General features: G+C 40.2%; 1 protein-coding gene across 14 annotated transcripts in view; it reads left to right on the top strand.

Annotated features, from left to right (window-relative positions):
* Window positions 1-21,446, top strand: part of VEPH1 (ventricular zone expressed PH domain containing 1) — a 713,106-nt gene that overhangs the window by 118,425 nt on the left and 573,235 nt on the right. For all 14 annotated transcript variants that reach the window (XR_013828597.1, XM_079923356.1, XM_079923366.1 and 11 more), the window contains one exon: window positions 6,486-6,592. The gene's annotated coding sequence lies outside the window, so the exon portion shown is untranslated. The remainder of the gene's footprint in view (window positions 1-6,485; window positions 6,593-21,446) is intronic.

Genomic DNA, 21,446 nt, shown 5'->3' with positions numbered 1-21,446 from the left:
GAAAAGCGAACATCCCAAAATAGCCAGGAAAATGTTTAGAAAAGAATCATTATGATTGGAAACAGGGTACCTAATCAGAATCATTATGAATTCTAATGACTCAATAAATTAAAACTGAATGGTGCTGGCACAACAGTAAACAGACAATGGACTGTGTATATGTAATAATATGAATTTGATGGTAATCACTAGTCAATGGAGGAAGGATATACTATTAAATAAATTGTGCTGGGAAAACTGACTTACTATTTAGAAAAAACTGAAGTTATATTCTTAGTTTGTATTTTATATAAAATAAGTCCCATGTGTATTAAAGATTTAACAATAAAAGGTAAAATGATAAAAAGCAATCATGGATGAAAACAGTGAAATCTCAAGGTAGAGAAAAACTTTCAAAGCATGACTGAAGGCAGAAATCATAAAGGGAAAAGTGGGTATCTGTACATTTAAAACTGGAATGGCAAAATAGAGCACAAACCAAGGTAAAACACAAATGATAACCTGCGAAGAGTGTTGCTGCACATGACAAAAGATGAAGATAGGGAATTCTTTCAAGTAAATAACAAAATTATTATCTTTCTCACAGGAAAGTGTGGTAGAGACTTAAGCAGGCAATTCAGTAAAGCATTACAAATGGCCAAGAATTTTAAGATGTTCACTGTTACTTGTAATCAAAGAAAAGCAAATTAAAAGCAAAGCAAACTGTGTTTAGATGTAGGATTGACTATATCCAGTATAGCCAGGGTATGGAGAAAAAGGCATCGCCAGACCCATGTTATAAGAGGACTTATCTTTCAAGTTGGCAGATCTATTTTTAAAACTGTGTCTTAAAGAAAATGATTGGATATGTGTACAACATATGTACAAAGATGTTTATATTGGAATTTTTAAATAATAGTGAAAAATTGGAAACAGCTTTAATGTTTGGCAAGAGGGGATTGGCACAGTTCTACAACAGAATACTCTGTAGACATTTAAGAATGCTAATATGGCTATAAATTTATTGAAGAGAGTCACTATCTATTATTGAGGTTCACAGCCATCCCCAAAAGCAAATGAAAACACAGTATATAAAGTATGAGTATAAACTCGGGAAATAATTGGGAAGGGTAATCATCTAATTTTTAATAGGGGTTACTCCTGGGGGTGCGATTACATTAGGGATAAATTTTTACTTTTTTGTACTTTCAGAATTTTAAAGTAAAGTTTTGAAAAATTATAATTGTAAGACTTAGTAAGTTAGAAGTAATACTTTAAAATTCTAAAAGCATTTATAGTAAGGTAGTAAGATTATAGGTGATTTAAAAATTCTTTATTTTCCAAAATTTCTATAACTCAAAAATAGTTGTATTATTGTTATATTCAGAATTAAAAAATTTAAAAAGAAGAAAATAAAATCTATATATGAATACACACATGTACACACACGAAAAGTCTGGAACATTATACATAAAAATCTTAATAGTGTTTATTTCTGGATGGTGATGATAACTGATTTTAAAATGGCTTTCTTTTGTTTATATGCATTTATTAATTTAAAAAATACATGTACTACTCGAATAAATAACAAAATTATGGCATAAAACTCCTTTAAAATTTTAGGTAGTATGACTTACCTTTGTTAAAAAAGAACAAACCCACAAATCCCAAGTATAAATAAGAACTCTGGGAACAAAAAGCAAAATAATGTGTGCTTAAATAGTTTTTGGAAGGAAAAAGTTACTGTGACAATTTTCAACCCCATGACATAATTTGGGACAACATGAAGTGACACACACCGAGGCTGGGCATCCCAGTCCTTCACCAAAATGTGGCTTTTGTTTCTAGTCCATGACCTTGATTTGGTGTCACCAACACAGGCTCACATGCATCAACATTCGGAATTGCAAAGCATGTCTTGATTGATGGATCCAAAGGGATTTTTAAATTTGGGATCCTGGGGACGATGGAGCGTGGGCTTTTGTCTCTGCTCGAGTTTCTGTCCTTCCGTGCGGGAGCCGGGCTTCATCCAGAATCCGGCCAGTGCTGGTGTTATGACAAGAATGTTTCCTTAGACTCAGCTCCCTGATGTCATCTTTTATTGAGCTGGATGGTGAGGTTGGTCCCCCCAAGTGGCCACTGAGAGGCTTTTGCTTCTGAGATGATTGATGCTTCAACCAACACCAAAGTTTTCAATTTTCCTTCCACTCTCAGATCAAAAGGGGAGATGGGGAGCCCCCACTTCACATGGAGCTCTCTGCCTCCCCCCTCTCCACTTGCCAGTTTTCACACCTCTTGCGAGGCCTGAAGTGTGTATGTTATTACAGCAGTCTATCACCGATGGTGTATGTGTATTTTGGGTTGTCTTGTGTTTCTTGTTATTTTTCAGTGTGTGCATCTTGACATACTTCTTGAGGATAGGACCCATGCTTTTTTTTTTTTTAAGTATTTTATTTTTAAATTGAAGTATAGTTGATTTAGAATGTCATGTTAGTTTCAGGTGTACAAGCACAGTGGTTCAGTTATATATATATATTCTTTTTCAGATTGTTTTATAGGGATAGGATCCATGCCTTTTAATGCTCAGAAATTATTCTGTATTTTTATATGACAGAGGTGGCCCTGTATAGGGGGAAGGTACTGTTGGAGGCCATGAATTCTAGTCCAACTCTGTTACTGAGTGAACCTTGAAAACTCACCTTCCCTCAGAACCTCAACTTCTTTCCTTTTCTTTTCTTTTCCTCTCCTTTCCTTTCTTTTCCTTTTCTTTTGGAAAATAAGGGGTAGGACTGCATTTAGAATCACAAAGTGAATTCCAAAGTGCTGCTAAACAAGGTGGGTAACAGCATGACTGAAGCAGCCCAGCTATAAGAAGACTATTTCTCAAAAGACATATGGCCTTCTTGACCTTTTTTCCCCACACATTTGAAAAAGATATGGGTATGAGGGATTTGTTGCATTTTTATAAGAGAAACAATAGTGCACGAACAATAGCAAATGGGAACTGGTGCTCTGCCTCCATATTGGGGATACATAGAGAGCGGTGGGGACTGTGGCAAACTGAATGCTCATTACCAGTGTTATTCTGTTGATTGTTGCCAGGCTTTCCAAGTCCCCAAGTTTTTAAGAGAAGCCAGATATGTAGCTGTTTATATTAAATCTCCTGATTTTTGATTGCTGGCAAGAAATGTAAACAGATTTTGAAAACAGTGGGAGGTAAACACATCTATAGACCCCATCCAGTCCGAGGGCTGAACATCTGCATTTCTGGACCCCAGACCTTCTAGGAGCCTTATCGCTCAATTCTACTCCATCTGACAGGGAGCACTGTTATGTGAGCTTGGACAGGCTTCTTTTTTTTTTTTTTACAAACCTACACACACACTCATACAAGTACAAGTAAAGCTGGGGAAATCTGAATAAGACAGGTGGATTGTATCAGTGATGTTGGACAGGCTTCTTACTAACTTCCCTGAACTGATTTTTAAGAAATGTCTATTTTATCAAGAGCATTATTTACGATATGGAAACTCCTTTCAACATTTCCAAGGATGAAATGATAACGCCTACAAAAGAAGCTTGACATTAAAAAAAGACTGTGCTTTTCTTGAGTCTCAGAATCATAGACAATCAGAGCTGGTGGGATGCTAGAGGGAAAGCTGATGGTGTGTAATATAAAATGTCGTCTGGCTAGAGGACATGTGAAAACAACTATAGAGGAACAGTCTGAAGAAATGAAGGGGAGGTGAAGGAAGGGTAGATGGTGGATGAAGGGGCCCCTCTTTGACCTTCTGTCTACAGAGAGGCAATAGGAACAATGCCTTTCCTCTCACACACTTCTTTTGCCTTTAGGACTGAACATTTGTTTTCAATTTTAACAGTTACATCACATGCTTTCATTACACCATTGTCTAAAATATTGCTGAGGCCCTAACCGTTGTAATTTATCTTTTGTACTGTATAATTTGGAGCTGCTCAGGCCAGAAAGGAACATCTGTATTGAAAGGTTGAACTCGACACAGTTTAGAGTCCTACACTGGGCCCGTTCTAAGGTCAGTTTCCTCATAAACTTCTTTATCCCTGTTGGTTTTTATTCATTCTATTTGACATATTAAGCTTCTGTATCTTGGCATAAAGGACACAATATTGCAGCATATTGGCAAGCTCATTTGCTTTTCCCAGCTAGAGTTGTGTCCAAATATCAATCCCCAGGGATAAACACGTGTATATTGACTGCGGGAAAATGAAGCTTAGCAGCAGGTGGCCTTTTGCTGCCTAATGAACATGGCAATCTGTTACTATCACCGCGGTGCTTTTCACCAGACAATTAGGCAACTAAGCATGTAATTATTCAGGCCAACGAGAAGAGGCTCTCCTCTAATTTCATCTTTTCATTGCTGTTTACTCACCCACACTCCCCTCATTAGCAAGAGATTTTCCAGTCTATGCTAATTGGTTTCAATAACATTCATTTCAGTTGAAAGAGAACGATTCCGTTCATTGAGAATCGAAAGAATCTTTTCATTTTAAGTGCGTCCTGCTATGGAAATCTGAATACTCTCAACAGGTTCGAGCTAATGAAATTAAGTCACACAGCCATTAGTGGTGTAATAGAAATAAAGTAATTTATTTTCATTGAAGCATGTGCTATAGGTCCAGAACAATTAATACAGCTTGAAGAGGATAGTAACTTGGAAAAAAAAATAGATTGAGGATAAACAAGATGATTTCCCTTAGAATGGCTTGTTTAATTCTTGGTGTAAACCCCTTGTCCATTTGGTGCCACTTTCGAAGCATTTATAGTGAAGGGAACTCATTTGTAAAATGACGCTTATCTAATTGTATATGAAAAGCCCTGTTATTTCCTATAGCAGCCACTTAAAGGTATCAAGATGACTCACTTGGTTCGCTGTATTGGATATTTTAAGCTGAATGTGCTTATAAAACTTTTACAGCAAAACAATTAGTCAACTTGAGTATTTTGTCTTTGTGTAGCATTAGCATATTTACATGTGCATGATTTAGAATCATACTGAGTCCTATGTCACAGCTATTATCGTCTGAAGGCCCTTGGAATCCTTCACAGGTATTATGATATTCAGGCACTGCAGTGTCAGTTCCAGGAACAGGCAGAGACAGAATTTTAAAAACGAGGTGCTAACAAACGTATTTATACAAAAAATATACCCCTCCAAACAACTAAATTATCAAAGAAAAATCTTAAGTGTAAATGAAATAAAAGACTTTAGTTTGGGGCTGCCTGTTACAATTCTGTATTGACAAGGTATTCCCGATTAGAAGACTAGTATCTTTTCTCACCAGCAAGAATTTATTTATTTTTAAAGCAAATCTCTTCCAGTTTCAGAGGGTGAAATATTGAATATATTACCTTCACACATACAAAAATACCTATATCATGACACTTTTACCAAAATTCTCATATCTTATTTAGTTGTTATTTTTTTAATGGAATAATCAATATGAAACCATTTGGGCTGCTGTCAGACTAGCTGCCTGTGTATAAAATTCCCTTTCCTTCTCACACACAGAACTGGAGTTCTGCTGTGGCCATTAGTATATAGTGCGGGTCTGATTGTTTCTAGAAGTTCCTGTAGATGTCGGCTGGCGGGTGGGTGGGAGGGTGGGCGTGGGTGGTGCGTTATGCAAATGTTACATCTATTTTTTTTTTTTTTTAGTTAGATTCAAAAATGCATAATGGGGACAGACATACAAAATAATACACTGCGTAGAGTTATGAATATTTCAAAGAATTATTTCTTTATTATGTGCATAGCTCAGAGTGCTGACATTTGATTTATAGCTGCATGGATGTACCTGGGGTTGCTAAGGTTACCCAATTTCATTCACCCATAGATATTTGAGATCTACATAATGCCATCACATCCTCCACTGCATTTCAAAGTGATGTTGATAAATGGTGCCTTCCTTAGATGATATTTCCATTTAGATGTGATATATCTCATGATTTCTGTCTTTTAAAATATTGTGGTTGATGAAATTTTACATTATGTGCATATACGGAAAGCAGGGATACATTTTTTTTTTTCAGTTTTAAAGGTTTAAAAAACTATGAAAAGTGGGCTTCCCTTCCTCGCTCCCCACCCTGCACCTACCTATTCCCATATGTTGAGGTTTACTGTGACTGATATTGAATTCTTTTTTTTCTTAAGAGAAAAAAACCCCACATTATTGTTTGCCTTATGTTTAGAGATATAACAAAAGACTAGCTAGTCACCTGCAATCGTTTTTATGATGTTTCATATCTTTGCAACAAAGCCTTTAGGTTTTTTAAAAAATAAAAACACCTTTTGAGTTTTTGATAACAAACGTATGGAAATTATTTTTTCCAGCGGATCCTTTTAGAAGTTGCACTTATAAGATTTTCTCTCTCTCTCTGTCTCTCTCTCTATGTATATATATGTACATACACAAGCACATGCATGCATATATATAATTTATAAGATATATTTTTTTATTGCTTACAGTGAGCCCTGACCTTTTCGCTTGTGATGTATCCCAGTCCTAGAAAGAAGTCTGGTTCAGGGTCTCCCAACTTCAAAGGAATCAGCATCAGACCTATGGAATAAAACAGGTAAAAATTCAAAATATCTATATATTTCTACAAGAAGAATAGACCTGGCTTCATGGGGCAATAAAGTTGCTGGTGGAGAGAGATGAACACATACAAATAGCCATGAACCCCATCTTATGAAGGACTAATCTGTGGATTACATGGTTTCATTTCTCCCTAGCCAGCTGGGTTGAATGCTGAAAAATTAGTTTTTTACTTCCCTCTTCTGAGTGAGAAAACAGTAATGGAAAGACTAGGATGTTGAAATGTAGGAAGGATTTATGGGAGCTGTGGTTAAGGCCTTTGCACCATGTTCTTTGGAAGGAAACAGAGACTGCTTGGCTAGGCATAAAGGATGGGGAATGAAAGGGTGGAGCAAAGAGGTTGTTGGGAGGAAGGAGACGGCTGGACCGGGGAAAAGCCACTGGGAAGGGTCTGCGGAGGGGTGAAGGGCCGAGAGAGTGGAGAATGACAGAAGAGGTGACTTTCCAGTGGGCTGAGGGGAAGTGGCAATGTGTGGCATACTCAGCCATGCCTAATAAGGTTCTGTGTTATGAATGCTTTCAGACCATTACAACATGGTAGCCTTCAGACTTTCCTTGTCAGTCTGTACGGTGTTAAAAATATTTTGAATTAGCTGCAACAGTTACACATTGGAAGATTTCACAGAAAAGTTCTGAGTTGTGGATGCTTCTGCAAAATGAGATCTGGCAACACTTGAGTTGCATTCTTGGATGGAGAGATTAAATGCAGCTGGGGAGTGTCTGACCCCTTTACAAGACTAAGCCTCTCCAGGTTGCCCCAGTCCCCTCCCCACCCTGAGAGCCCAACTCCCTATATTAATACACCTAGTTCCTTTGGGCAGGTGAGTGCACTCCTGCTTGGCTCCTGTATTCATTCCTGTGACTGTGCAACTCCATTTTCTGTCCTATACCTAATACCTGGCAGACAGTCGATGATCAATAAATGTTTGTTGAATGAACGGAAGATAACGCCTTGTTGTATTATGTACACGCAGGTCTGTTCTCCTTGAGAGACTGTGAGATCTTGTAGGGTAAGGATTGTATCTGTTCATCTTTGTATTTTCTGTGTCAGCACAGCAGAGTAACTATTTAATAAACATTGGTTCAATGTTGCACACATATTGTGAGGCCAAGCAGTTGGTCTCTTTATATATAGAGAGAATCTTAAAATTGAGAGATGGAAGACAGTGAGTCTGCTAACCTGGTGGCCACAGTAAACCAAGCAAGAGCACGCAGCCCAGGCCAGGATGCCAAAGGGGTTGCCGGCCTCCGAGCGTCGAGCATATCGTCAGAGTATGCTGATCTCATTTGGTCATTAGCTCTCAGGCTGTCAGAGAAAGCTTCTGGAAGCCCTACCCTTTGCCCTCTTTGGTTGCCCCTCCTGCTTTTGGTTTCACTTCTCTTGGCCCAACTTGATCTGCCTCTGGACCCCTTCTGCTTTCGCTTTAGATTGTGATTCACTTTTTACCCTTTATTTGCCCCTCCCTTGAGTCTGGTTACCCATCCCTTCATTCTCCTATGTAGCCATCTCTAAACTGACAATGCACAATTTTGTGCTTTTCTGCTACATGTTTTGCTCGGATTTAAAGCGGAGAAGGGTAGTGATGGTAGAGAGTGGAGAAGAAGGAGGAGCTGGAATTGTCCGTTCACCTTCAGTGTTCTGTTCATAATTTCTGAACAAAACCACCTGCCCATAACACCGCCTGGGGAGGTTATCATGAACACAGGCTCAGGTGCCAGATTTCTTGGGTTTGTGTTCTGACTCTGCCTCTTATTAGTTCTGTGACCTTGGGTAAACTATTTAGCCTTTCTGACCTCAGTGTCCTTATTTGTAAAACGCAAATAATAATAGTGTGACTCATAATGTCATTGTGAAGATTGAATGAGTAAATATAGGTGCAGTGCCTAGAACAGTGCTGGCATATAGTAAATGCTCTGAATTCCAAAGCAATCTGTGTCCAAGGGTCTGTGAGCCTCTGTAATGGTATCTGCACTCTTGTTTGGACCAGAGAAATACTATCTTTTACTTATTTTTTACCCACTCATCCCTCTCCCATCCCAAGCACAGAGCTCTGGATCACTCACTCATTTAATCAGTATTTACTGAGTGATTGCTAAGTGCCAGACCCCGTTCTAGGCTCTCAGTTACAGTGAAGTTTTGGTCCTTGTTTTCATGGGTTTTATACTCTACCTGGAGAAGAGGCTCAATAAAGAAATAAGAGCATCTCAGCGTTTTAAAGAGCATCTCAGTGTATTTTATAATGCAGCGATGGAGTGGGGGATTACTCTGCATGCTGTGTGTGTGTGTGTGTGTGTGTGTGTGTGGTGTGTGTGTGTGTGTGTGAAGTCATTTTAGAGAGGCTGGTTAAGGAAGATCTCTCTGAGCAGTGACATTTGGTTGGAAACCTGAATGATTAGAGCAAATGAGCCATGCAATGAGCTGGGTAAGGGTGTTTCGGGAAGCGCAAAGAGTAACTATAAAATCCCCAAGGCCAGAATGAGCTTGACAGTTTCCAGAAGTGGAAAGAAGACATACGTGGTTGGGGCAACAACACTGAACTCTGATGGAGAAAGGTGTAAGATGTGGTCAGACATGATTTCGTGGTCCTTGTGGGGCGGGGAAGATGTTTGGATTTTATTGTATATGTAATAAGAACTGTTGGAGGATTTTAAGCAAGGAAGTGACATAGTGATTTTATATTTTCAAATATCATGCTGTTGAATGACTACTGTACATATGTGTGGTCGGTATTTCTGGAATGAATAATTTAGTTATTTAATTACGTATTGCGTACAGTGCATAAATCATCTATAAGTAAGAGAGCCCCAAATAGCAGTGGCTTAAATGACTTAAATGAGGCAGTGTATTTCCCTTGTGCATAGAAATGTAGAGGTAGATAATTCCGGAGCTGATATGGGGATTCGGCTAGATGAAAAACTCAAACTACAGCACCCTTTCAGCTCTCTGGTCCACTATCCCTAAGTGTAGCCTTCATCCTTATGGTCCAAAATACCAGCAAGAGCTCCAGCCATTGCATCTATCTTCCAGGCAGCATGGTAGATGAAGTGGGAAAGAACATATGCAGATTGTCTTGGAAGTTGACATATGACACGTCTGTTTACATCTCTCTGGCCAGAACTTAGTCATATTGCCACAATTAACTGTAAAGAAGGTCAGGGAATGTAGTCTTTATTCTGGGCAGCTATGTGAGCTAAAACCTAGGAGTTCTACTACTGTAAGAAAGGGAAGGCATATATTGAAGGTCATTTAGCAATCTCTCTGCCATATAATTTTGCTATTAAACTCAATACCAGTTCATTAAAGTTGGAAGTGACTTAGAGATCTGCTAGGTCAATCCTTCCTGTGGTACCATTTATACAGTTGCTTTAACTGAGCTCCAGAAGGTAACGTGAAGCACCCAGAGTCTCCTGGAGAGTCACCAGCTCCACTGAGAGGAGTGCGCGCCTCCTTGGATCTTCTTAGCAGGAGCCAGGCTGTTCCTCTAATCAGTTATGCAGTTTCCCAGCCCCCTACTCCCTCACACAACAAACAACAGCCAGTGGAATTGGGTGGAATGAGTGGATTTGACTGTATTTTTTTAAATGCCAACCTTGAAAGCCTAAGAAACACCAATCTAAAAGGTTACTACTGAGAAATCTCATCCATTAGTTGCCCAAAGGAGGATCTTTGAGGTCATGGTCAGCAAGTACTAGGTTTAGACCCCACCTTTAACAGGTGGGGTCTTCCAGCTCCCAGAATCAGTTTTCATTTTCCCCTTTTCTTTCTTATTTTTAGAAATATTCATGCCCTGATGAGCAACACATTCCCCAGAGCAGAATAGAGATGACCCCACGGAGCACTGGGCTCTGTTGATGGGAATTGCTTTTACCTTCTGGAAAGAGAATAGGCCACAAAGGATCAATCTTTTCTCTGTTGTATCTCTTTCAAGTTGAACTGCATTGGACAATGAGTGGATTAAAAAAAATTCCTATGGCCTGGTGTGCCTCAGATGAATTTGCCAATTTTAACATCATTCTCCAAGTTATATAAAACTGGAGAATAAATGCCCAAGCCTTCTGTATGGTGAGCAGTTTACTTCCCAGGCAGGCATCAAATTTGTAACAAATCTCCTCAGAGATGCATTTTGTAAGTGAAGTGAAGAAATCATTAGTGAAGCAATATTTGAAGAAGCAGACTGGCCCAGTTCTGAAAGCAACTCTATTTTAACCTTTAAAAGATATCATTTTACTTACCAGGCTGCTTATTACAATTACACAGTGTTTTCCTTGGCCCCTGGCTCCATTAAACATATGTTTTATAGCAAGTTCTCAATTACATTATCCTGACAGGCTGGCTCATAAGGGCATGTTATAAAGTAGAGAGACTGAGGAGTGCTAAACTGGCCCTCATTAAGTTTATAGTTTTATTACCTTGTTTAGGGCACCTTTTCTTCCTTTCCTCTCACCGGCTTTCTTTTGTGACATTTAATTTATAAGAAGCAAGGGGACACTGTTGTCCTCATGGCTGGTGAACTTGCTGGCAGAGACATTTGAGGGATATGCATTTAGCTACGTGGTGCCTAACCCACCACCCCTCCTCTCCCCCTTAAAGTAAATTGTTTTCCCTTCCCCCGAAGGTTGCCTCCTATGTCGGTACCCTTTTGGTATTAAACACCAGTGGACTGTGCATTTTGGTCCAAGACTTTTTGCCCTTAGATGGAGATGAGATCTTCATAAGCTTGCAGGACGCACTTAGCTCAACGGGTGTTTAATAAATGATGTGGCCGTCTTTGCTGATCTGTATGAGCCAGTTCCTTTGCCCCAGCCCACAGTCAGCCTCTTGGAGAGGTCAGGCTGGATTCTCTCACAGCAGCACTCAGGTCAGCTGAACTATTTCAATTTACACAACATCACACATGCATAAATGTATTTATATCTGCATACTCTGACAAGGGAATTCAATCAGCCTGAATTTATGTAAAATGTGTTACCCTTATTGGGCGAGGAAGGAGGACTGTGCTCGGATGCGCAAATATCACCTGGCCACTGCCAATTATAGGCATGTAAGAAATGGCTGGTGGTTGCTTCTGAACCCAGACGGAATCTGTGGATGTTGATTATGAAGAGCTATTATATATTGATAGGTTAGGATTTATTACTGAAAGTATAAACCGATTGCTCCAGATTGCATGGTAGTCAGACACTGGGGAATTGGTCTTGGAGCTGTTAGACCAGGGTAATCTATCAGGAGGAGGGGAGTGTATTCTATCAATTAAGGAACAAGCAATTCTACTGATTTGCTATTGGCAGGCTAATAGAGGTAATGGGTTTTCCTAGACAGTCCAGGTACTGTACAGCCGAGTTGGGGAAAATAGTGACATGAGACAAATAGAGGAGCAGTTCATTAAACCTGAATGAAGCCTGTGATGGGGCAAGAGAGCTGGAGGACCCTCGGCTCTGGAATGCCCTGTGTGGGGACCTCTTAGGTGGGGAGAAGTGGCCCAAACAACAAGAATGTGGATGCGTTTTGCCATTGATGTATGCAGCAAACTGATTTTCATGGGATGCTCCCAGGAACCCTTTGGTGTGAAAGTGTCTCAGCAGTGTATATCACTAAGCTAGTGTCACAATAATGCTGCATTAAACACAACCTCAAAGATCTTAGTGGCTTAAACAACAAATGCGTATCTTTCTTGCTCACAGGTCTGTGGGTCATTGGGGATTTGGCTTTACCCTGTGTGTGTAGCTCTTGTGCGCAGTGGGGCAGGGTGGTGGCTAGCCAGGGCTTGTGCTTCTCCTGGCTTTGGCGGATACACGGATGTCCAAGTCAAACTCTGCAGGCACGTTTCTACCTCTGCTAGAGTCCTGTCCACCCACATCCCATTGGTCAAAGGAAGTCCTGTGATCAAGCTGACATCTAGGGGCAGGGAAGCATACTGAACCCACAGCAAGAGTGTAAATATTCAATTTTATTATGGGGAGCAAAGACATGTGATCAACAAGCTATACTGTCTTCTTTGCTACATGGCACTCTCTGTAGCAGAGTCTGACTTTGGATCCCTCTCTCCTCCTTCTTTGCCCCCCGCCCCTCCCGGCAGTGCTACTGTTTGTCCCTTGTCTCCAGAGGCAAACCTTGTTCTTTAATCCTGCACCTCTTCAGGTGGTGGCTAGTCAGTGTATATTACAGCATATAAACCAACATGGCTTGTAAATTGGACTCTATTTAGAATAAAAACCTTGCACCACTGCCACTTTTTACTGCTGAAGTCACCCCAGTGAGTCCCTTTGCTCTCCCAGATATGTCTCATATTTTTTTCCCTTAAGCAAAGGCTGACAAACCAAAGATAATAAAGATGTAGCTGCAGCCCATCTGAAGAGAGGCAGAAAAGACAGGGAGGGCTAGCGCACTTAGCAGGGAGTGAGTGAGTGACTGAGTGATGCAGGTGGGGGTCTTATTATTTATTTTTTTAATTTAATTTATTTTGTATACAGCAGGTTCTTATTAGTCATCCATTTTATACACATCAGTGTATACATGTCAATCCCAATCACCCAATTCATCACACCACCACCACCACCACCCCCGCCACCACTTTCCCCCCTTGGTGTCCATACGTTTGTTCTCTACATCTGCGTTTCTATTTCTGCCCTGCAAACCGGTTCATCTGTGCCGTTTTTCTAGGTTCCACATATATGCGTTAATATATGATATTTGTTTTTCTCTTTCTGACTTACTTCACTCTGTATGATAGTCTCTAGATCCATGCACGTCTCTACAAATGACCCAGTTTCGTTCCCTTTTATGGCTGAGTAATATTCCATTGTATATATGTACCACATCTTCTTTATCCATTCATCTGTCGATGGGCATTAAGGTTGCTTTCATGACCTGGCTGTTGTAAATAGTGCTGCAGTGAACATTGGGGTGCTTGTGTCTTTTTGAATTATGGTTTTCTCTGGGTATGTGCCCAGTAGTGGGATTGATGGGTCATATGGTAACTCTATTTTTTAGTTTTTTAAGGAACCTCCATACTGTTTTCCATAGTGGCTGTATCAATTTACATTCCCACCAACAGTGCAAGAGGGTTCCCTTTTCTCCACACCCTCTCCAGCATTTGTTGTTTGTAGATTTTCTGAAGATGCCCATTCTAACTGGTGTGAGGTGAAACCTCACTGTAGTTTTGATTTGCATTTCTCTAATAATTAGTGATGTTGAGCAGCTTTTCATGTTCTTCTTGGCCATCTGTATATCTTCTTTGGAGAAGTGTCTATTTAGGTCTTCTGCCCATTTTTGGATTGGGTTGTTTGTTTTTTTGATATGGAGCTGCATGAGCTGTTTATATATTTTAGAGGTTTACCCTTTTTCCATTGATTCATTTGCAAATATTTTCTCCCATTCTGAGGGTTGTCCTTTCGCCTTGTTTGTAGTTTCCTTTGCTTTGCAAAAGCTTTTAATTTCATTGGGTCCCATTTGTTTATTTTTGTTTTTATTTCCATTACTCTAGGAGGTGGATCAAAAAAGATCTTTCTGTGATTTATGTCAAAGAGTGTTCTTCCTATGTTTTCCTCTAAGAGTTTTATAGTGTCCAGTCTTATATTTAGGTTTCTAATCCATTTTGACTTTATTTTTATGTATGGTGTTAGGGAGTGTTCTAATTTCATTCTTTTACATGTAGCTGTCCAGTTTTCCCAGCACCACTTATTGAAGAGGCTGTCTTTTCTCCATTGTATATCCTTGCCTCCTTTGTCATAGATTAGTTGACCATAGGTGCGTGGGTTTATCTCTGGGCTTTCTATCTTGTTCCACTGATCTATATTTCTGTTTTTGTGCCAGTACCACATTGTCTTGATTACTGTAGCTTTGTAATATAGCCTGAAGTCAGGGAGTATGATTCATCCAGCTCCGTTTCTTTCCCTCAAGACTGCTTTGGCTCTTCGAGGTCTTTGGTGTCTCCATTACAAATTTTAAGATTTTTTGTTCTAGTTCTGTAAAAAATGCCATTGGTAATTTGATAGGGATTGCATTGAATCTGTAGATTGCTTTGGGTAGTATAGTCATTTTCACAATATTGATTCTTCCAGTCCAAGAACATGGTATATCTCTCCATCATTTTGTATCATCTTTAATTTCTTTCATCAGTGTCTTATACTTTTCTGCGTACAGGTCTTTTGTCTCCCTAGGTAGGTTTATTCCTAGGTATTTTATTCTTTTTGTTGCAGTGGTAAATGGGAGTGTTTCCTTAATTTCTCTTTCAGATTTTTCATCATTAGTGTATAGGAATGCAAGAGATTTCTGTGCATTAATTTTGTATTGTGCAACTTTACCAAATTCATTGATTAGCTCCAGTAGTTTTCTGGTGGCATATTTAGGATTCTCTATGTATAGTATCAGGTCATCTTCAAACAGTTACAGTTTTACTTCTTCTTTTCTGATTTGTATTCCTTTTATTACTTTTTCTTCTCTGATTGCTGTGGTTAGGACTTCCAAAACTATGTTGAATAATAGTGGCGAGAGTGGACATCCTCGTCTTAGAGGAAATGCTTTCAGTTTTTCACTATTGAGAATGATGTTTGCTGTGGGTTTGTCATATATGGCCTTTATTATGTTGAGGTAGGTTCCCTCTATGCCCACTTTCTGGAGAGTTCTTATCATAAATGGGTGTTGAATTTTGTCAAAAGCTTTTTGCTGCATCTATTGAGATGATCATATGGTTTTTATTCTTCAGTTTGTTAATATGGTGTATCACATTGATTGATTTGCGTATATTGAAGAAGCCTTGCATACTTGATCATGGTATATGATCCTTTTAATGTGGTGTTGAATTCTGTTTGCTAGTATTTTGTTGAGGATTTTTGCATCTATCTTCATCAGTGATATTGGTCTGTAATTTTCTTTTTTTGTAGTATCTTTGTCTTGTTTTAGTATCAGGGTGATGGTGGCCTCATAGAATGAGTTTGGGAGTGTTCCTTCCTCTGCAATTTTTTGGAAGAGTTTGAGAAAGGTGGGTGTTAGCTCTTCTCTAAATGTTTGATAGAATTCACCTGTGAAGCCATCTGGTCCTGGACTTTTGTTTGTTGGAAGATTTTTAATCACAGTTTCAATTTCATTACTTGTGAATCGTCTGTATGTATTTTCTATTTCTTCCTGGTGCAGCCTTGGAAGGTTATACCCTTCTAAGAATTTGTCCATTTCTTCCAGGTTGTCTGTTTTATTGGCATAGAGTTGCTTGTAGTAGTCTCTTAGGATGCTTTGTATTTCTGCGGTGTCTGTTGTAACTTCTCCTTTTTCACTTCTAATTTTATTGATTTGAGTCCTCTCCCTCTTTTTCTTGATGAGTCTTGCTAATGGTTTATCAATTTTGTTTATCTTCTCAAAGAACCAGTTTTCAGTTTTATTGATCTTAGCTATTGTTTTCTTTGTTTCTATTTCATTTATTTCTGCTCTTATCTTTATGATTTCTTTCCTTCTACTAACCTTGGGTTTTGTTTGTTCTTCTTTCTCTAGTTCCTTTAAGTGTAAGGTTAGATTGTTTATTTGAGATTTTTCTTATTTCTTGAGATAGGCTTGTATTGCTATTAACTTCCCTCTTAGAAGTGCTTTTGCTGCATCCCATAGGTTTTGGATTGTCGTGTTTTCATTGTCATTTGTCTTTAGGTATTTTTTGATTTCCTCTTTGATTTCTTCAGTCATCTCTTGGTTATTTAGTAACGTAGTGTTTAGACTCCATGTGTTTGTGTTTTTTTCATTTTTTTTCCTTGTAATTGATTTCTAATCTTATAGCGTTGTGGTCTGAAAAGATGCTTGATATGATTTCAGTTTTCTTAAATTTACTGAGACTTAATTTGTGACCCAATATGTGATCTGTCCTGGAGAATGTTCTGTGTGCACTTGAGAAGAAAGTGTAATCTGCTGTTTCTGGATGGAATGTCCTATAAATTCAATAAAATCTGTCTGGTCTGTTGTATCAGTTAAAGCTTGTGTTTCCTTATTAATTTTCTGTTTGGATGATCTGTCCATTGGTGTAAGTGAGGTGTTAAAGTCCCCCACTATTACTGTGTTACTGTCAATTTCCTCTTTTATAGCTGTTAGCAGTTGCCTTATGTATTAAGGTGCTCCTAGGTTGGGTGCATATATATTTATAATTGTTATATCTTCTTGGATTGATCCCTTGATCATTATGTAGTGTCGTTCCTTGTCTCTTGTAACATTCTTTATTTTAAAGTCTATTTTATCTGATATGAGTATTGCTGCTCCAGCTTTCTTTTGATTTCCATTTGCATGGAATATCTTTTTCCATCCCCTCACTTTCAGTGTCCCTAGGTCTGAAGTGGGTCTGTTGTAGACCACGTATATATGGATCTTGTTTTTGTATCCGTTCAGTAAGCCTGTGTCGTTTGGCTGGAGCATTTAATCCATTCATGTTTAAAGTAATTACTGATATGTATGTTCCTATGACCATTTTCTTAATTGTTATGAGTTTGTTTTTGTAGGTCCTTTTCTTCTCTGTGTTCCCCACCTAGAGAAGTTCGTTTAGCATTTCTTGTAGAGCTGGTTTGGTGGTGCTGAATTCTCTTAGCTTTTGCTTGTCTGTAAAGCTTTTGATTTCTTTGTCAAATCTGAATGAGATCCTTGCCGGGTAGAGTAATCTTGGTTGTAGGTTCTTCCCTTTATCACTTTAAATATATCATGCTACTCCCTCTGGCTTGTAGAGTTTCTGCTGAGAAATCAGCTGTTAATCTTCTGGGAGTTCCCTTGTATGTTATTTGTCGATTTTCCCTTGTTGCTTTCAATAATTTTTCTTTGTCTTTAATTTTTGTCAATTTGATTAATGTGTGTCTCAGTGTGTTTCTTCTTGGGTTTATCCTGCCTGGCACTCTCTGCACTTCCTGGACTTGGGTGGCTATTTCCTTTCCCATGTTAGGGAAGTTATGGACTATAATCTCTTCAAATATTTTCTCGGGTCCTTTATCTCTCTCTTCTCCTTCTGGACCTCTATAATGCGAATGATGTTGTGTTTAATGTTGTCCCAGTTGTCTCTTAGGCTGCCTTCATTTCTTTTCATTCTTTTTTCTTTATTCTGTTCTGCAGCAGTGAATTCCACTGTTCTGTCTTCCAGGTCAGTTATCTGTTCTTCTGCCTCAGTTATTCTGCTATTGATTCCTTCTAGTGTATTTTTCATTTCAGTTATTGTATTGTTCATCTCTGTTTGTGTTTGTTCTTTAATTCTTCTAGGTGTTTGTCCTTTAATTCTTCTAGGTCTTTGTGAAACAATTCTTGCATCTTCTCGATCTTTGCCTCCATTGTTTTTCCGAGGTCCTGGATCATCTTCACTATCATTATTCTGAATTCTTTTATGGAAGGTTGCCTATCTCCACTTCATTTAGTTGTTTTTCTGGGGTTTTGTCTTGTTCCTTCATTTGGTACATAGCTCTCTGCCTTTTCATCTTGTCTATCTTTCTGTGAATGTGGTTTTTGTTCCACAGGCTGCAGGATAGTAGTTCTTCTTGCTTCTGCTGTCTGTCCTCTGGTGGATGAGGCTATCTAAGAGGTTTTTGCAAGTTTCCTGATGGGAGGGACTGGTGGTGGGTAGAGCTGGGTGTTGCTCTGGTGGGCAGAGCTCAGTAAAACTTTAATCTTGTCTGCTGATGGGTGGGGCTGGGTTCCCTCCCTGTTGGTTGTTTGGCCTGAGGCGACCCAACACTGGAGCCTACCCGGCTCTTTGGTGGGGCTAATGGCAGACTCCGGGAGGGCTCACACCAAGGAATACTTCCCAGAACTTCTGCTGCCAGTGTCCTTGTCCTCACAGTGAGCCACTGCCACCCCCTGCCTCTGCAACACTAGCAGGTAGGTCTGGTTCAGTCTCCTATCAGGTCCCTGCTCCTTCCCCTGGGTCTCAGTGAGCACACTACTTTGTGTGTGCCCTCTAAGGGTGGAGTCTCTGTTTCCCCGAGTCCTGTCGGAAGTCCTGCAATCAAATCCCACTAGCCTTCAAAGTCTGATTCTCTAGGAATTCCTCCTCCCATTGCCACACCCCCGGGTTGGGAAGCCTGATGTGGGGCTCAGAACCTTCACTCGAGTGGGTGGACTTCTGTGGTATAAGTGTTCTCCAGTTTTTTGAGTCACCCACCCAGCAGTTATGGGATTTGATTTTATTGTGATTGTGCCCCTCCTACCATCTCACTGTGGCTTCCCCTTTGTCTTTGGATGTGGGGTATCGTTTTCGGTGAGTTCCAGTGTCTTCCTGTCGTTGACTGTTCAGCAGTTAGTTGTCATTCTGGTCGGTGCTCTCGCAAGAGGAAGTGAGCGCACGTCCTTCTACCCCACCATCTTGACCTAATATCCCAGCTGGGGGTCTTAGAGTCTGCTTAATTGCCCCCGTGTGTGTATATGTTAGTGCTGCCCTGCTAGGCAGTGAGCTAAAGTTTACACGAATATAAACTTCACGAAGGCAGGAATTTTTGTCTGCCATGTCCATTACCACACCCCCTGCACTATAACCAGATGCTGGTGCATGGTGGGCTCTCAATATGAATTAATTGAGTGAATGAATGAATGAATGAAGGTGAAAGCAGGGCTTCTCCTTTTGAGACAGCCATGGCCTCTAATGATGTCCAAGTTTAGGATGTAAACTTCTTTCCATTTAAGGAGTGGGAAGGGTGACCTTGAAGAATGGAGGAGGAGAGAGGAGAAAAAGTAGCCATGAAAAGTCAGCTTGGAGGCAGGGGGACAGGGAGGCTAAGGATAGGACTAACATGTTCTCTTTGTCCTGTATTAAGTAGCAAGCATCTTGTAGCTCCCTGTCTCCCGTCACCACAACTGACCCTCCTGTAAGGCCCGTAGAAACTTTCAGGCCACAAAAATAAAGCACAAAACAAAAAAGCCCAAAGAAGGGGCATCTCGGTTCTACTAGGTGAGGCAGAAATTATGACTGGTTTGTAGGGGGGTAGGAAAATAAAAGACTTAGATCGAGCCTGGCTGTGGTAAATAGGCAAGCAAGGGGATAAAATAGCAACCAGCCAACAAGAGAAAGCTCAGCCACACCAGGGCAGGGACATAGTTTTACAATCTGGTAACTTTAGAGCTCAGCCCAGATCCTGGGGCATGGTGAGTGCTTCACAGAGAGTGAAACCCTTCCGCTGCCATTGTTGTACTATCTGTGGGGTGACCAGAAGAGGGAGGAAGGGCAGTTGGCAGGAAAAAGAATCGTAAGATTGGACTAGCCACCTGACTTGAGGCGCCACGATTTCTGTTTTTTTCTGGGCTTTCACCCAATACACAGCTTAGACCATTCAGTACCAAGCTTCTACACACATACAACCTTCTATAACAAGCACACACTTGTAACCCATGCTGCTTGAATAAAGGCCCCTGGTATAATTGTACTGTTTTCTGCCTCATCCACGAGTTTTCTCACCCTATGCCCTGGGAGATTTCCATCCATCCTGGCTTCTAATTCCTGAGACTCTTTATCTCCTCCTGACTGCTCTCGGCAGCTTTGAGCTTTGGGTTTCTCTGGTTGGTCTCTCCCAGACTCCTTATCTTCCTGTTTCCCATAGCCACCTCCTCAGATTCCCCCAAGTCTTGCTCCTCCTTCTAGAGCCCTTCTCTTAATTAATCACACCAGTCCCCTGAGACACCTTCTCTTCTCTTTCCCCTTCCCAAGCCTAATTAAAAACATGCTGTCAGATTTTTTTCCCCCTAAATATTTTTGAAGCCATTTCCTCTTCACTAAGCCTGCAAACGCTGTTCTGGCTCCAGCCCTACCATTTCTTGTTGGTACTGTTGCACCAGCCTACCACCTGGTCCCCTGCCTCAGGTCTTAACCCTCTTCCTATCTATCCTCTTAGCGCTGCCTGAGGGACTCTATTTAAAAATACAAATCTGGCTATGTGAGTCCCCTGTCTCCGGTTACCTCCGGGTAAGTTTAAGCTCCTTACAAGCACGCCGAAGTCTTTTCCCCCTGCCCACCTACCGTATGTCATCTCCTGCTGCTCCCTGACTAACACGGACTACCCGGGAGGCTTTGGTTGGTTTAGGGTTTGTTCTCTGCACACACCTTGCTATTTCAAGTCTTGGCCTCTTCTTACGCTGGATTGTCCTCTTGTCAGCGGTTTTTTTTTTTTTTTTTTTTTTGCCTGAGTATCTTTCAGCTCTAATGCCTTCTCTGGGCAGCGCTAAGTGCTTCTCCTCTAGGGTCCCACGGCACCATGTGCATCCCTCACCCATTTAAAAATAATATCTCATTTCCCTTCTGCCAGCCTTACCAGGCTATACACCATTGAAGGAAAGAGATCTTTTTTATTCATCTTATTATCTCCAGCACACAGAATAGTGCCTGATGCATGGAAGATGCTCAGTATTTGTTGGGCTGACCAGACTTGACTCTGCAGTCCTTGTTTTTCTTACCTCTGACTTATCAGCCTTCAGTGATGAGAAGTCAGTGTGAGGCGGAGGTATTCTTTTGGAGCCTAACATCGGTACCTTTGTCATTGTACACTTAACTGAAAAAGAAAAAAAAAATCAACTTTGATATTTTTGGAGGTTATGTTTGAAGTTGAAAGTTTGACGTATGCATCATGATAGAAAGTAGTGGTGTTTTCAAATGATTTTGCTTCAACCTTCCCAATAAAACAAATGAACTGTGTGCATGGGATTTTGACGTGCTGGTTTTTCTTTGACACTAAAATGAAATGAATGTGCAAAGGCACAAAAACAGTATGCATCCTCAATTGGATAAAAGCTCACCTTTATCTCCCTTTGACCCTTTTATTTTCACAATACTAAAGAAATATTAAACATGGTAGGGGCTGGCGAATTTTTAGAAAAGCTCTCAGTTTCCACTCACTTTCCA

This window comes from Stenella coeruleoalba, assembly GCF_951394435.1.
Source record: "Stenella coeruleoalba genome assembly, chromosome: 5".
Taxonomy (NCBI): Eukaryota; Metazoa; Chordata; class Mammalia; order Artiodactyla; family Delphinidae; genus Stenella; species Stenella coeruleoalba.
Note: the sequence above shows the minus strand (reverse complement) of the source record. Positions and strands in the feature narration are given on the sequence as shown.